This window comes from Anabrus simplex, chromosome 1 (genome assembly GCF_040414725.1).
Source record: "Anabrus simplex isolate iqAnaSimp1 chromosome 1, ASM4041472v1, whole genome shotgun sequence".
NCBI lineage: Eukaryota > Metazoa > Arthropoda > Insecta > Orthoptera > Tettigoniidae > Anabrus > Anabrus simplex.
The window spans coordinates 1,293,730,907-1,293,749,747 of NC_090265.1; the positions used below are offsets into that span (position 1 = coordinate 1,293,730,907).

Consider the following 18,841-nt stretch of genomic DNA (forward strand, 5'->3'; position numbering starts at 1 on the left):
CAGCCCTCGTTTACAAGTCGTAGTTACAAAGTAATGAAATGATAGTGAGCAAATGATTAAACATGAATTATAATACAATTACATACCAAAATAAATATCATGACGTTAAATTCCTGAATTAATTACACATAATAAAATTAATATAATTACACTGTAACGTCTGGAACGTTACAACATTTGGACAAATTTACTTTTGTATCATGAAATCGCCCAACACAGTTTGGCATTAATACTCATATCCGTATAATTGAATACGAATTTCTTAATTTTTCTGAGACATTCTGTATCTGTCAACTGATTGCGATGTGTTGGCTACACGGCACAGTTGTCATGTTGAGATTTAAACTATGACTATTCTTTTGTCTCGCAGATTAGAATTTTATAGCATATTTTGCATGTTTAAACTCTCAAAGTAAATATACGAGTAGACTGCACTTGGCATACATTATAATACTGTATTTTATATTTATCTTTGACCAGCAACGAGAGGTTAAATAATATCAAAAGACTCCTTGTTAGAGCGTTATTTGACAGCAAACTTGCAAATTCATGGACAATTGTTAGAGAAGTACCTAAATATTTACTCTCCGAGAGTGCATGTGCTCTGTGCATGAGAAGGCGGCGAAGTTAAAAGAAGTAATTCAGCCTATATCATGCTATTCTGGGGTGCAACGGAGCAGAAGGACAGGCGATGTTGACAAAGAGCATGGGTTCCTTCTTCTTCAGCTTCAGCTACAACGATTTGTCATTCCAGAGAAGGAAGATGCACTTACATTCTACTTCTGGAGTGGTTTGGGTGGGGTTATTATGAAAGCTCATATTAGTGAATATGAGAATGTGAACTTGCAGTTGTATTTACTGACTGAAACACGTTTTGTAGGCCTACTACCCAGCTTATCAAATGATTCCGAAACTGCTTGTGGTTCCCTTCGAGTACATTCATTTCCAGACGTAGATTTTAGTGACAGTGCTGTTGGTGTGTGGCCATTCTAGCTGCTTATAAGAGGCTTGCAAGTTGATTTACATCGCACCGACACAGATAGGTATTACGCCGACGATGGGACAGGAAAGCGCTGGGAGTGGGAAGGAAGCGACCGTGACCTTAATTAAGGTACAGCCCCAACATTTGCCTGCTGTGTAAATGGGAAACCACGGAAAACCATATTCAGGGTTGCCGACAGTGGGGGTTTAAACCCACTGTCTCCCGAATACTGGGTACTGGCCGCATTTAAGCGACTGCAACTATCGAGCTCGGTTAAAAGAGGCTTGGAACGTGTAGAACATGTATACCTCTGATGTCTGTGCTAACAACCAGGGGTAGGATGTTGATGAGATGTCATATTTTTTTTTTTTTTTTTTTTTTGCTAGTTGTTTTACGTTGCATCGACACAGATAGGTCTTACGGCGGCGATGGAACAGGAAAGGGCTAGGAGTGGGAAGGAAGCGCCCGTGGCCTTAATTAAGGTACAGCTCCAGCATTTGCCTGGTGTGAAAATGGGAAACCACGGAAAACCATTTTCAGGCCTGCCGACAGTGGGATTCGAACCTACTATCTCCCGAATACTGGATACTGGCCGCACTTAAGCGACTGCAGCTATCGAGCTCGGTCATATTTTAATTAGTTTACAACAGGCATTGCTAACTTGTGCAGAAATCCTGATCATAGTTCCCACTTTGTAGAAATGCTAATTTATTAGGTCATTTTTTGTCATTTTTTCCATTTTTGTATTTTTAGGTTATTATCTAAAATTATAGATTATTATCTGGTCATTTTATGGAATTTATTAGACTAATATTTATACTTTTTGAGTCGTTTTCTTACATGTTTGAAGATTTTGAAGCATATGCGCGTGTGGTATTGGATCTTATCGCAACTTTAAATATTTGATTACTTTCTTCTTCAGATGTTCGCGACTTGCCGGAACATATAACAGAAAATATATTATTGAAAAAAACTGAATTTGCAGTATTAAACAATGGGCTGAAATGTTAACCAGTATTTATGTGCATCTTCATCAAAGCATGAAATTAGATTAGGCATCCATTAAATTTATGTTAGTATAGAAAGTCGCAGTCTGTTTGTATGTTAAAATTATGCCAACAACAGAAATATAGGCTATATCAACTCGGTTAGTAAATTGATTGTAACCATTTCATTTAAAATGTACATGCCATTTTTAAGAGTTTTTAGATCATTTTACTGGAATTTATCCATAATATTATAAATCATTTTTGAAACATTTTTAGGTCATCAAAATCCTGGTCTTGCTAATAATTGAATCTGTAATTGTTCAATGCGTTAATTGTTGATGATGATGATGATGATGCTTGTTGTTTTAAGGGGCCTAACATCTAGGTCATCGGCCCCTGATGGTACGAAATGAGACGAAATGCAATGACAAAATAAAAATCCAAAATCTTCCACTGACCAGACTTCAAAGCGTGAGGACGAAAAATGAACGGATGGATATGAAGTTAAAACAATCAGTGGAGCAGACCCGCAATGCCTCAGTCTCAGAAACTGATGGAAAACAATAGTAATACTGACCAAGAGACTGCTTCTAGAGCTCAATACTGAACTGATGATGCTTGCAAGCTAATGGGGTCCAAAGTATAGGTCATCGGCCTCTCATAATGGTAATTATCGCTTGGAAAGTAGAACCATGGTATTTTACATGGTGCGGTACTAATCAAAAGTATCGTAGACTCCCGGTATTCCACACATTATGGTACTATTCACAGGCAGTGAAATTCGCACATATAATACAGACCTATGGTGTTTCACACATAGCGGCACCGTTTACAGGCAACGCGAACCTATGGTTTTCTTCACATAAGTGTACTAACCACAGGGACTCGTACTATCCCGTGGTGTTCCTTATATAGTGGGTACTAATCATAGGCAAGCCTGAACACTGGTGTCGCTCTTATAGTGCTATAATCACAGGTACCGTAAAAGCCTGACCGCACGGTGCTCGTGATTGCTACTAATCAAAAACCTATTTGCTACCTAACATTGTGGTACTACGCGCAAGTAACAGCGACCCATGGTGTTCCCCGCGTGCTGGTACTAATCACATGTAGTTTCATGGTTTTAACCCAATCATCAATTGGTCGCCCCTTTTAGTCGCCTCTTACGACAGCCAGGGGATACCGTGGGTGTATTTTTCGCCTACGTCCCCCACCAACAGGGGGTTGTGTGTTTGGTCCGCGAGAGGTATTTTATTTCCCTTAAGTCCGCCGGCAAGCCAGTTAGGACCCCCCTATCCGCCACCTGGGACGCGCCACGTGGGAGTATCACCTCTCCCCCTGCTTCGCCAGCGTAGTAGGTTCGTGGCATTATTTGTTATTAATTGGAGTGTACCCAATTCCAGCAAACAAGCTGATGTAAATGATCGTTGATTTCGCGATCACAACCACGGGACCGTGGTGAGAAACCAGCGAAAGCGTCATTCGGCTATCATTCTCCCACATCCTGTTCCAAAACCTTGTATCTAACTGATATGGGGGATCTCTAAACCTCAGAAAATCACCTTCTCTGAAGAGTTGAAACAGTAATATATACTTGCGCATGAACAATATTTCACTATCAATCCTTGGAACGGTTTTACTTTGCGTTGTCTCGTTCGCGAGTGTGAACAATCAAGACATATACAAATTAAGTACAAACCAACCAAAATCTAATCTCTGGCACAATCCTTTTAAGGGTCTTGGGTGCCAAAACTTTTACTACCCAGTCAGATGTCCTACAGACATTGCAATGTTACATGGTAACCGCAGCCACTTCTTAGGCATATTGCGCGGATTTCTCGACCCGACCCGCTGTTTGTCATATCAGACAGCTCCTCAATCGACCTCTCGAGGTCTAAGATAACCAGTGGCGGATGAGAAGCAGACACACTACGGCACTGGCATATTAGTACCACTGGTTTATACATTTTCTTGGGCAATTAAAATGTATTCAAGTGTGAATGTCCATTTTCAGGCCTATGTGTTTACTTTAGACAGTGTTATTGTTGTAATGTTGACAAAGTATATTAAAATCTAGCCTACCGGGCGAGTTGGCCGTGCGGTTAGGGGCGCGCTGCTGTGAGCTTGCATCCGGGAGATAGAGGGTTCAAACCCCACTGTCGGCAGCCCGGAAGATGGTTTTCCGTGGTTTCCCATTTTCACACCAGGCAAATGCTGGGTCTGTACCTTAATTTAGGCCGCGGCCGCTTCCTTCTCACTCCTAGGCCTTTCCTATCCCGTCGTCGCCATAGGACCTATCTGTGTCGGTACGACGTAAAACAAATAGAAAAAATCTAGCCTACTATTCTACTCCTTAATAATCTAATTATTAAGATGTCTTAATACGGCATAACACCTTGGAAGAAGAAACGACTTTGGGGAGTTCAATGAGACTGTCATCGAACTTACCAGCTCGACAGTTTATTGCGGACCAGACGAGTGGCTGCGTGGTTTAGGTCACATAGGCGTTAGTTTGGGTTCGTGAAATAATGGGTTCGAACCCCATTGTCGGTAGCCCTGAAGATGTTCTTGGTTTCCCATTTTTACACCAGGCAAATGCTGGGGCAATACCTTAATTAAGGCCACGATCGCTTCCTTCCCACGCCTAGCTCTTTCCTATCCCATCGTCGCTGTAAGACCTATCTGTACCAGTGCGACGTAAAACAAATTATGAAAGTTTGTTGCATACTAAACTGACAACCATTACAGAACTGCAATGGACGATTCCATTCCACAGATCAAAAGCAAAGTCCTTGGCACAAGTGCCACGACTTCTCGGCTCTGCTATACACTGTACCTTATTTCTTGCCAGACTGTACCTCCCGTTTATCAAACATCAGGGAAAACCACTGGAGGGAAGTCTCTCTCTCTCTCTCTCTCTCTCTCTCTCTCTCTCTCTCCCTAAATTCGCGCCTACATAGCGGATTGCATGTTCTCTGACGGAACGTTTCTGCATTAAGTGAAGGCTTCCCGTATAATATATTGAACCGGCTATGTTTTTATGTTTTCTGATCCTGCGGCCTACTAATTAAAGAACTAGCTCGTAGTGATGGTTTGACCTGTCGCTGCCCCGGGCCAGGACATCGTCAGACGACAAGAATTCTGCATCCTCCCTACCTCCCTCTCTCTATCTCTTCCCTCGCCGCCAATTAAGTACAAGCGTAACAGAAAAAAGTAATACCACCGATTTATACTCATTTAGCGATGTATCGATAAATTTGATTAACTCTTTCCAACAAAATGAACATGTTTTATCTACAGATGTTCAAATATTGGCTAAGTGGTCAATGTCCTAGTCTTCGGTCCTGAGGACTCCAGACTCAATTCTCGTCCGGGTAGCGGGATTTTAATTTTAAACGATTAACTTCCTGGCTCGGGGACCGGGTATTTGTGCCGTCTCCAACATTTCTGCAACTCGCACACTACGGTATCCTCCACCGAACGGACACGCAGTTTTCCATGCGCGGCAGATGACGCCTACCCTCGTCGGTGGGCATACCTTAAAAGAGTTGCACCAGGCTAGCAATAGCCAAACTTTTATTATTATTATTATTATTATTATTATTATTATTATTATTATTATTATTATTATTTATTATTATTATTATTATTATTATTATTATTATTATTATTATTATTATTATTATTATTATTATCTACAGATTGATGAACCGTTCTCCCTACCAGGCCGCTTTTTGCACAATAATTTTTCGTCAGTTAATGCTGTTGATGATAATGGCTAATGATGGCAAGAGTACAAGAAAAAATATAACTGGGCTCGATTACAGTTATTTGAGAAATATTTTACACAATTACAATTACTTTACAGAACGCCATCTTTAAGTAAATCACTTTTTTTTTTCGCTTGCGGCTGGAGGAATACAAACGTTTGCAAGGAAAATATATTACTCCATTCGTATGTGTTTTCTTTTTAAACATAGATACATTAAGTAGTAGCTGTTATCATGAGGTGAGACTAAACATGACACCTTGGAACTATCGAAATGATCCTTTGTCATTATTGTAAATTTAGTTAGTGACATGTAGCGTTTCAAAGGTTTTACAATTTCTTTTGCAAATGAATTAATTGGTTCTTAAAATTCTCATCACTAATCCTTGACCTCTTGGGAAGGTACATCTTTGCATTTATTGAAAATACGCCCTGCAGGGGCACTTGAAGTAATAACTGTGTTTAATTTTAAATATGTAATTAAAGTAGGTTCGGTGTCTTTGAAAGTACTGGAGAGGTAAGAAATTACCTCATCCAGAACTGGTGAACCTCCTGGTTCTGCTGTAGTAGAACTGAAAAAAGTTATCTTCTTCGTCATTTATTTTTATCCCGTTTCGTGCGATGTACATCAGTTACTAGAATGTAACAATTATAATTATATTTCAAGAAGTAAATTACAAGTAATAATTACATGTTGTAATAAGTAACGATTGCAAACAAAAATGACTAAGAATATAATCTATACGAATAATTCAATTACTTTTACTCAATTACTTCACAACTCTGGTAATGGATATTGTTGATTTGTAGGGAACAAGAGTGCATTTATCATCCCCTATTAATACGAATCGTAGGTGAAAAAGGAGAAATTTCACTCTTTTGAATAGATATTTTGCTATTATTTTTACGTAACACTAACAGATACGGTATTCGACGACTATGAGATAACAAAAGGAGCTAGGTCTTGTAACAGAGCGACTATAGCCGTAATTAAGCTACAGCCTGATGTTAAAATTGGAAACCACATAAAGTCATCTTCAGGCCTGGAGGTGAACCCAGGCATCGAACCATACATCAAAGCTAAGCCTTGAAAGAATTCAATTTCTGCTAAAGAGACGAAAGAAACAAAAGAAGTAGAAATTAAGACTGTTTGTCTGTATTCAAACTCCAACGTTAATCATACAAAACGAGCAGTCCATAAAATTATATAAGAACTGTCTTTTATTCCTGATCGACTCTCAAGGCTCATACGCACAGGAATACACATACTATTGCAATTCTTTTTTTAACACTCTACTAAATCTTTCTGCATAATTCTCAGCAGTAAAGTGGGAATTTTGGAGTTATTTAAGTAATGACATTGCAAATCATGAATTTATTTCTAGTTGACTCATTTAAACGCCCTCAAACACCACCGACTTCAGCCAAGGTTGTACGTGTTATCTTCAAAACAGTAGGACAACTAATCGACTGCGCAATTGAGATCATCAGCAAGTGAAACTGATGGCGACTTTGTTCAAAATAAAAATTATAGAAACATAAGTAGTCTTCTCACTGTCCCAGGTAGTAAATGTAGGTCTCTCGAAGCTATGAGTTCAAAACTATGATTTAAATGAATATGCATTTGTATTCTCAAGGTTTCTGTTCCTGCTCGTGGTTTAACATCGCACGAGTTTAGACAGGTTTCTTTGGCGACGATGAAAAGAAACGAGCTAGGACTGGGAGAGAAGTGAACATAGCCTTAATTAAGACACACGCCGGGCTGAGTGGCTCAGACGGTTGAGGCGCTGGCCTTCTGACCCCAACTTGGCAGGTTCGATCCTGGTTCAGTCCGGTGATATTTGAAGGTGCTCAAATACGTCAGCCTCGTGTCGGTAAGTAAAAGAACTCCAGCGGGACTAAATTCCGGCACCTCGGCGTCTCCGAAGACCGAAAAAGTAGTTTGTGGGACGTAAAGCAAATAGCATTATTATTTATTATTAATTAAGACACAGTCCCAATATTTGTCTGGTATGAAGATGGTAAACCACGGGAAACCATATCCAGGGTTTGCCGGTATTGAATTTCGAACCCAGCACCTCCCGAATGCAAGTTAATAACTATACGGCCCGAACCAAACAGCCAACTCGCTCGATAGTCACGAAATTGTCCACCCTTTCATCAGAGAATTTGTTTTTACTCCAATCCACATTTTCTACTCAATTTGAAATATCGTACATCCATATGATCCCTTATTTTATATTCCTGAACAGTCCTTTAAAGACATATTATTCTTCACGTTAATACTCTGACACCACTGGTCTAGATCGATTTTCTGTTATCTGGTTGCAGTCGGCTGTAGCCGTGAGGTGGTTTGTAACCTCGCCCTTCATGTGTGCCAGCAAACAAGTGGTCGGGCGGGCTGGCGCTTGTCAACAGGTGGCTTAAGAACAATATAGCTTATGGGCGGGCGTTCAGCGCTCGGGGCACGAACTCAGGTCTTTGGCCTGTCTGCTGATATGTTACTTGACCACATGAAGTAGCAATGCCCTTTCTATCGCATCAGATCTCTTGATAAGGTTCTATCCTTCTGCACTCCGACATTTACATACAGCTTCGAAAACCTGCAGAACTTATGAATTAGCAGACCACCGTAGCAGTGCGTGTTGGATCAAATACTGCAGAGGAGCAGGAAGCCAAAGTTGAATGATTTGTACCCATTAGCATACAAAACTGAATGGTATGTGCATATTATTATTATCCGACTCCTTGGCTGAATGTTCAACGTTGAGGCCTTAGGTTTGGAGGCCGAATGGGCGATTTTAATCCCCTGTGATTAATACTTGTGGCTCGGGGACTAGATGTTTGATTTGTCCCAACACTCTCCTCTGCATATTCAAACAACACACCACACTAACAACCACCACAGAAACATGCATAGTGAGTACATAGGGTTGACGTCAGGAAGGGCATCCGGCCGTAAAATAAAGTCAAATCCACATGTGCGACACAGTTCGCACCTGCGACCCCACAGGCATGATAAAAGCGGTAGAATTATTTATTTCGAGTCTGCTTTACGTCGCACCAACATAGACTGGTTTTATGGCGACGATGGGATAGGAAATGGCTAGGAGCGGGAAGGAAGCGACCGTGGCCTTAATTAAGGTACAGCCTCAGCATTTATCTGGTGCGAAAATGAGAAACCACGGAAAACCATCTTCATGGGCTGCCGGCAGTGGGGTTCGAACCCACTATCATCCGAATGCAAACTAATAGCTACGTGATCCAAACCGCACAGCCACTTGCTTTATTATTATTATTATTATTATTATTATTATTATTATTATTATTATTATTATTATTATCTAATATTTATGTATTTTATTTTTTACAAAAATGTATGCAATTTAAGGGTGGAAGAAGCAGAAAAAGCGAGCTCCACTCACATTTTAATGTCTCGATCTGATTCTCCACGCCAGCGACGGACAACTGGCGGCCCGCGACTCCAGTTTGTTTGACCAGCCAGCAATATTGTCTCAGATTGCAGTAGCAGTTAGCTATGACGGCTGTGGCAGACGAAAATACTCGGAACTGAGTGACTTTTCACGAAGAATTGCTTCTGTATTTGGGAACAGATATGTGACTGCTCATTCTGATCAGTGAAAGCAATAACACCTATACAACGAACAAACTTACTCATGACCACTTTCAGTGTCTCCTGCAGATATCGTCATCATTACTAGAAGTTGATATTAATAAACTTGTGAATTCACGTGAGCGACCACAGTGTTCCTACTAGCTTCATGTGTGGAACGACTATTGTGTTAAGAATAACAGTTTTTACTTTTGTACTGAATGCTATGTGTGTATAACAATTTGAAACGCCATTTTAAATTAATCAATCACTACTCATTTTATGAATTATTCATTTCGTACTCGTGTGCTTTAAAATTATAATAATGGCGTATGGCCCCCGGAGAGGCATGGTGCAGGTCTTTTTCTCGTAGACGGCCTATTAGGCGACTTGCATGTCTGTGAAGATGAGGGCCCTACCTTGGATGATTTCTAATGCTGAATACGCCACACGCACCCAGCCCCCGCGCCGTTGGAATTAACCAATCAAGGTTAAAATCTCCACCGGGCCAGGAATCGAACCCCGTACCCTCTCGACCGAAGGCTAGCACGCTAACCATTTACCAATGGAGCCAGACGTGTGCTGTAATAATAACTAACGTATGTAAACTGTAACTTTTTACCGATTCATATGCAATATTAATATACTCGTATGTGCCATCGATGGTTAAGAAGCTAGCCCCATTTACACTTTTAATGTCTCCATCTAATTATCTACACAGTGAGTAGGAATTTAAGAGTGATTGAATGCGACTGACCCGTACTAGCACGATAATAAACTTTGTTAATGCGAACTTTCCAGCATTCTGACATCTCAGGAACAGACAGCAGTGAAAGAAAATTAAATACACATCACAGATCACTGAATGTTCCTATAATCAGTTCTTTCATTTAATAACAACTTTTATTCCTAGTACGGCTGAATACTTGTTCGCATTGGAGGCAGTGAACTGGTCATCAGTTAGAATTTAAAAGCCTTATTATTTACGAGTTTCAACTACTTTAGTCAGCATATCGCGCCATGGTGTCCTAGCTGCCAGGGGCTGCTTGGTAGCCTCGTAAACAAACCGCGGGACCACTCATCTGGGTGCGTATAAAACTTTATAGCCACGAGTCGGCCAACATCCGTACAACTCACACTACTCTGATGATGTCCTCTGATTGCATCTTGTAGATGAACAGGTCGCGGCAGTTATTAGCACACTCCTTTGCGATATTCGATTATTTATGAAGTGATTAATGTGCCAATCAGAGAAGCCTGAACCGGTAGTATGAATAAAATTGCATAAGTAATATTAATATGGATAATATTACTTATAAGGGAGCCTCCGTGGCTCAGACGGCAGCGCGTCAGCCTCTCACCGCTGGATACCGTGGTTCAAATCCCGGACACTCCATATGAGATTTGTGCTGGACAAAGCGGAGGCGGGACAGGCTTTTCTCCGAGTACTCCGGTTTTCCCTGCCATCTTTCATTCCAGCAACACTCTCCATTCTCATTTCATAGCATCTATCAGTCATTAACAAATCACTTTGGGAGTGGCGACCCCATCGTACTAATAGCCTATATCTGCTTCATTAATTCCATCCCTGACCCGGTCAATGACTGGAAAACAGGTTTTCATTTTCAATATTACTTATAAGTGGTAGTTAGCTCGTTGATCTCACAACTGACGAAATCTCCTGCCTATTTTTTTTAAAGGTCTAGTCATTTGTTCACTGAAGCTCATAAATTACATCAGTAGGCCCTAATATAGAATATGGATAATATTGGTTATATGAAATGGTCCACGAAATAAAGCACGTGCACGCCTGCAAAATTCTAGAAGCATATTACAGTGCTAAAGAGGCATATCCAATCAACTCGGAATTGAACAACAATCTTAAAGCTCAAACTGACACAGCAAAATCCCAACAGTTATTTAATGAAATTTGTAATAGATACTCATCATATAGTGCAGTTTATACTGATGGATCAAAATTCAATGAGAGATATGGTTGTGCAGTGAAATATAAAGACTATAGTAAGCTATACAGATTGCCAGGTCTTTTCATAATTTTTACAAGTGAACTGTATGCTCTTAAACAGGCCATGATTCATATTTCTAAAGCAAGCTACAATAACTCATTCATAATATTCTCTGATTCCAAAAGTGCATTAACTTCAATACAAAATCCATCAACAACACACCTCCTTGTTAAAGAAATTCAAATGCTGTACCACAAGATCAAGATTGCAGGAAAAAAATGTTATTTTTATGTGGATACCATCTCACAGAGGAATACCAGGCAACGAATCAGCTGATCAAGCAGCAAAAGAGGCTACTAGCCTTCCAAACAACGACTGTCAAATTGCCACGCCACATTCTGATATCATCGTTTATATCAAAATCAAAGTACACGAACAATGGAAAATGAACTGGCTTAAAACTTCCACTAGCAACCTCCAAAAAATTAAAATGATATCTACGAGAACATATCATCTCCAAAACCTCACCAAACATGAACAAGTCTTAATCTCCCGACTAAGGATAGGACACACGAAGATCACCCCCAACTATCTCCTAGAAAAGAAACAACCTCCCACCTGCAGTAAATGTAACTGCTCTCTCACTGTCAAGCATATCATCTCAGAATGTCAACTGTATGACCTGTATGACCATTGGCGCCAACACCACAACATACCTAAGGAAATGGAACTGACACTGGCTTCTCCAGCACTGAGTCATCAAGTCATCAACTTCCTCAAGGACACTGGCTTGCACTCCAAAATCTAATTATATTATACTTATTTATTTTCTCCTTTACATTTTTATAATTACAATATTATTATTATTATTATTATTATTATTATTATTATTATTATTATTATTATTATTATTATTATTATTATTATTACTATTATTCTGTAATCATATGTAAGACTCGCGATAAGACCTAGGAGTTAAAGCGACTATAAACAACCCTAATTTTTAAAAAAATAAACAGGCATACTAAACCATATGGAAAATAATGCAGGGTAACTTGTATCTCGTCTTCTGTGTATACACTACTGTATACAGTACACTCAATACGCTGGCCGCGCACGCTTACAGAATTCTAGAAGCATATGAGAGTACTAAAGAGGCTTATTAAACCATATGGTAAATAATGTAGTGTAACCTGTAATTTCTCGTCTTCTGTGTATACACTACTATATACACTGCACTCAGTACGCTGGTCAGTTTGGAAGTAATGCAATTTCTATCCCTCGACATTTGAACTCAATTGAGATGATTTTTATTCTGTAAATAATAATAATAATAATAATAATAATAATAATAATAATAATAATAATAATAATGTTGATCCCATAAACTACTTTTAAGTTTTCGAATACTTTGAGAAGTTCGAATTTTGTCCCTCAGGAGTTCATTTACTTACCGGAAAATCCACCGACACGATGCTGATGTGTCTGAGCTCATTTAAAACCACCAGACTGTGCCGGGTTAGAACACACCCATCTTGGGAGTCTTAACATATACTGTTTGCTATTACTAGTAAAAATATGTGTCTGCATATTTCTCATGAATTGAAGAGGTTGTTAAATTTGCAAATAGAGAACAGGAATGTTATTGGAGAATAAACTTGGAAACTTGATAAGAATGCTGACGAAATCTCCTTCCTATATTGAAAAAATGTATAGTCATATGTTTACTGGAGCTAGTAAATTACATCAGTATTATTAAATATGGATAATATTATTTGAAGTGGTAGTTAGCCCCTTGTTCTCTCAATTTAAAGATTTTCCTAGAAGAAAGACTGGAGTAGTAGCCTCCGTGACTCAGGTGGCAGCGCGCCGGCCTCTCACCGCTGGGTTCCGTGATTCAAATTCCGGTCACTCCATGTGAGCTTTTTGCTGGGCAAAGCGGAGGCGGGACAGGTTTTCTCCGTGTACTCCCGGATTTCCCTGTCGTATTTCATTCCAGACACACTGTCCAATATCATTCCATTTCATCTGTCATTCATTAATCATTGTCCCAGAGGAGTGCGACAGGCTTCGCTAGGTGGGGGCTTCATTCACTCCATTCCTCGCCCGGTCGAAAAACTGGAAACAGGCTGTGGATTTTCATTCATTTTCAAGGCCTGGAGTGATACATCGAGCGGCAATTTTTCTGTGTTCTTGCCAACGCAGTTTTAGTTTAATAGAGGTCTTACGAACTTGGTTAGGATAATATCACCAACAGTTTGCTGTCTTGAAAGTTGTAGAGTTACAGAAGTAGGTTTGTTGTTATACGTATAGCACGTTGTTGCGTGTGAGGATGTTTTTCCAGGTTCAGATGGCTTGATATGTTGAAGAACCGATAATATTATGAGTGTAGATGTACGTTCCTATTTCCTTTATTAAAAGAAAGAGTAGAAGCGCGAAAGCTAGGGAAATGAATATCTATTTGTCATCCCGTACAATGCAAGAAAAGAAATGAATGCAAATAAGATGTCCAGGAGAAATAAGTAGAATTAATCACTGGCTCAACCCATGGTCTCGAGGTCGACAATGACGTCCAACGAATTCTGAGCGATTTAAAATATATTCTCATTTTATTCTCTTTTAGAGTTATCACTAACAGCGTTCTTTTATTTCTTTATGTAATTTAGGAAAATAAATAGAGGTAGAGTATACTACCTACCCTAAGCTTTAATCCATTATGATCTAATTTGGTTTTCTAGGGAATATCCTGCGTGGTACATTAAACGCGCAGCCAACCCACTCCTTGAATACTTCATGTTTATCTGTTTACTTTCGTACACTGGTGGGCGGCCGTGTAGCCGAGTGTACCCGTGTCCGCCCCTTCCCCTCCCCCGCCAGTTGGCGCATGATGAAGGGGTTCTCCAGGATAGCCGTAAGGGCAGAAGCCGCGGCGACCGCCTGGACTGGTTTGAGGCACGCGAGGCCCGGCTGGCGTGACTGGGTGTGGCACGCACGCATGGTCCTTGTAATGAGATGCCGAGCGGCCAACGGGGTGTTTTGGTACGTCTTCCCGAGAGGGCAAGGGTGTTTTTTTTTTTCTAGGGGCTTTACGTCGCACCGACACAGATAAGTCTTATGGCGACGATGGGATAGGAAAGGCGTAGGAGTTGGAAGGAAGCGGCCGTGGCCTTAATTAAGGTACAGCCCCAGCATTTGCCTGTGTGAAAATGGGAAACCAGGCAAATGCTGGGGATGTACCTTAATTAAGGCCACGGCCGCTTCATTCCCACTCCTAGCCATTTTTTTTTATCGGAGCGACGTAAAGCAAATTGTAGAAACTAGTAGAAATTGTAGTAAATAATAATAATGAAAATCAAAATCCACAGCCTGTTCCCAGTCATTCGATCGGGTCAGCAAAAGCCCCCATCTAGTGGCGAGGATAGGAATTGTGCCGGCTGCCGAAGCCTGTCGCACTCCTCTGGAGCAATGATTAATGAATGACAGATGAAATTAAATTATATTGGAGAGTGTTGCTGGAATGAAATATGACAGGGAAAACCGGAGTACCCAGAGAAAAACTTCTCCCTCCTCCGCTTTGTCCAGCACAAATCTCACATGGAGTGACCGGGATTTGAACCACGGAATCCAGCAGTGAGAGGCCGGCACGCTGCCGCCTGAGCCATGGAGACTTAAATACCTTATCTTTATTGACCGGATCCGTCGACGTTTGTAATAGACCGCTTCTCTGTTTCGCGCACAGGGCTGAGGACACCCCATTCCAGGCTTCGGTCCAAAATTAAAGTCCTCTGAAGCGCAGAATTCGACACTGGCAGGTGGTCAGTTCACCTCAGGGTTGGTTCAGTCAAGGAATAAGAAAGAAAGCGGTTGCTATGACCGTCCTACCAGATGAAATTAAACCCTGTAGTGATTAACCTGTGTGACAGAGACTTTTGTAATGATAGTCTATGTGTACTTACAGTTTCATTGAGACTAGAAGTGGGAAGGTTACGGACGTAGCCTATATGTTGTAATATCCGATACGGGACTATTGACCACAATGTCTAAATCGCCGATAAGAAACAACAGCAACACTTTCTCAGTGTTCTAAGACTGTCATATGTTAACGTACAACGATAAATGTCATTATGTTGCAGTTTATTTACATTTAAGTGGAGTATAAATTCTTGTTGGAAGACAGTGTACGTTCAGAAGTAGATGAGGTAAGCAATCAAACTACTACAGTAGTTGATTGAAGGACGTGCCGGCGTGCAGCGCGGCGCGTGAGTCAGGTGTTCTGGTCGGGTGTGCCCTCCTCGCCCTCCTCCCCGTGCTCGAGGCCAAGGTCTCAGAAGATACTCCATTCTCTCCGGCTGTTCAAAGGTAGAGCATTTTCCAGCATTTTTCAGCCTCAATGCCTCACTAAAACGCAATATTAACGTGTCTTTGCTGGTGAGACTTGGTGTTTACAGTGTACTATGTCTTCTGGTGTGGACTAGATTTCATTGACCTGTCTCAGTCTCATCCTTGGCTTTGACAATATGAAAGTGACTGAGGTATGAGCGATGCTAGTATTGCCATTCATTATGCAGCCAGTCCCTGTTACAAATGGTGTGTAAATGTCGTTCATAGAGTCGGTTGATGCGTGCGTTTTAGTGTGCTTGGCATATGTAACATCAACTTCCGGCTCGGTGAGGAAAGCAACGGGAAACTACCTCACTCCTTATTTCCCTATTACTCATCCTTCGGTGACGCCTAGGCCGTGGAGCTGTTGAGGATCAAACCAGCCTTCGAGCAGATTACTCAGACCTATCTGTGTCGGCACGACGTAAAGCAAATGAAAAAATGAGCTTATGTTGTTATTTGCTTTACGTCCCACTAACTACTTTTACGGTTTTCGGAGACGCCGAGATGCCGGAATTTAGTCCCGCAGGAGTTCTTTCACGTGCCAGTAAATCTATCGACACGAGGCTGTCGTATTTGAGCGCCTTCAAATACCATCGCACTAAGCCAGGATCGAACCTGCCAAGTTGTCATATCTTGTCCCGAATATTACGAATTTTATACATTCACAAATAAGTAACCGATACGATGTCTCAAATATTAGTTAACGTATTGTCTGTACAGATGCCTGAGATACCTTGTGATAAATTACTATTCCCAAAAATTTGTTACGACTATCCTGCAAAAGTATCAGATTCTTTCTTTGAAAGGTCTTACATTTATAAATGTGTCACAAATCCTATAACTCACAACGCCAACTAAGCCTTACTACGTTGTATATTTATTTTCATATATCCTTGGCTTTGACTATATGAAAGTGACTGAGGTATGAGCGATGCTAGTAATGCCATTCCTTCTGCAGCCAGTCCCTGATATGAATGGTGTGAAAATGTTGCTCATAGGGTCGGTTGGTGCATGCATTTCAGTGGGCTTGGCAGACTGATATGTAATAGCAACTTCTGGCTCCGTGAGGAAAGCAACGGGAAACTACCTCACTCCTCATTTCCCTAGTACGCCTCTTCAGTGATGCCTAGGCCATCTATGACAGCTGATGGCAGAGCTGTTGAGGATCCAACCAGCCTTAGGGCTGAAGACTAAACATACACATACAGTACATTGTGGTGTTTTTTTTTGTGTGTGTGTGAAAGTGGTAAATTTAGTGTATACATCATATTTTAATGTTACCGAGTGGGGTGGCCGTGCGTGCTAACGCGCTGCGTCTATGGAGCCAGGCTCTTCATTTAGGAGACACGTGAGTTCGAACCCCACCGTCGGCTGTACTGTATGTGTAGCCTATGTGTCCATTTTCACTTCCAGACAAATGGCGGGACAGTTCCTCTTCATATACCATAGCCGACTGCTTCCACCTCCTTATCCATTCACCATCATCCATCTCCATTACCTCCAACTTAGTTTGGCGTCAGGTAGGCCATCCGGCCGTAAAAACATGCAATAAAATTCACCTAATCTCATCCCCGACCGCGTATAAAAAGTAATAGGTCTAAGAGGTAGACAAACAAACAACACAGTTATATGAATATGAAACATTTAGGAAACTTCCAATGATAAAGAAAATTTTAAAAACATCACTTTTCGCAACGATATTTGTTCATCCATTTCTTCCTACTTCTCGATTGATTGTTGACAACAGTGAATATGATTTCCACTCTTTCCTTAAATGCAAACCCATTGCACCGAAATCGACTCCATAACCTTCGGCGTACGAGGCGAGTGTTATACCAGCTTTACAACGCAACCGCTCGAGAACAGAATTCAAGATGGCTGCGCGCCCCCAACCGCACGGCCAACTCGCCCGGTACAACTGTAACAACGAAGCTATAACATCAACGCCTCTATCGTTCCACCATGCCGTAAGGCTTTGGTGCGCGAATATATAGCCATGATAAAGGAATAATGAACGTTGATAGTAAACGTCAAATCGAAGCGAGTGCTTATCAGTTAAGGTATGAGTCACCTGGTGGGAGCCGTTCCGAATCAGGTCCTCTCCGTCCCAATGTGTAATGACCTGCCATTACCTGTACATTCAGGTAATTGGATTAGAGTGCTCAGCTGGAACGGGACGGGATTGTAAATTACGGCTTGAGCCACACCACAAAAATTATAGGACTGTAAAAATATCAGATTAAGTCAGTGTCCGAGCTTTAATTATTCAACTCTGCTATCTGCATAACATGCAGCTGATACATGTCTTCGGGAACGATACGGGGATTTATTAATCTCACCAGGAATATATTTTACTTAAGAGCGAATAGGTGTTCTCAGAACACACGGAAGGAATTCGGTTCCAAACTAAGTACCGTACCCTAAGGAACATATAACTCTTAGCGGCATACTGTTCGTCTTCATTTATTATTATTATTATTAATCATGATATATTTCTATGCACAGGAATAAAGGTCAAACAGCAAAGAAAATCGAGACGAGAATCGTTGTTTTGTGAAACAATAGAAAATGTCTGTAGGGGGAAAGAAGCACTTAGAATCAAATATTTTTAAAGTTAATGTAAGATTAAAATAAAAAATAGAGTAAGAATTCATCACAATTGTCAAAGCATTAAACAAAAATAGATTTAGACGGGAAAGATAAATTTATTCTGCATTATAAAAAATATATGACAAAGGAAAATGAGAGAACATAAAACAACCACTAACGTAAATAGTGAAGGGGAATATACATGTTTGTTCTAGAATATACAGGGAGTCCCTCAAGTCCAATGACACTTTTAATAATTTATTATACAAAAACTACAAATGATACGGCTTTCATATAATATATATCATATTAAAGAGGAACTCAAATGGTTTTCTTTTCAGGGTTTTATTTTACAATAACTCTATATGGGTACCACATATAACTCGGCATATGTCTGCACGGTAATCGAACTCTTGCCATACTCTTTGGAGCATGTACGCAGACAGAGTGGTGGCAATTTTTTCAATCCTACGCTTGATTTCTTGAACATTTTGTGGTACAGGTCGTATATACACATATTTTTTTATGTTTCCTCATAGGAAGAAGTCG

General features: G+C 40.6%; 1 protein-coding gene across 1 annotated transcript in view; it reads left to right on the forward strand.

Annotated features, from left to right (window-relative positions):
• Samuel (SAM-motif ubiquitously expressed punctatedly localized protein) overlaps nucleotides 1-18,841 on the forward strand; it is a 521,445-nt gene that overhangs the window by 468,156 nt on the left and 34,448 nt on the right. The window lies entirely within an intron of this gene.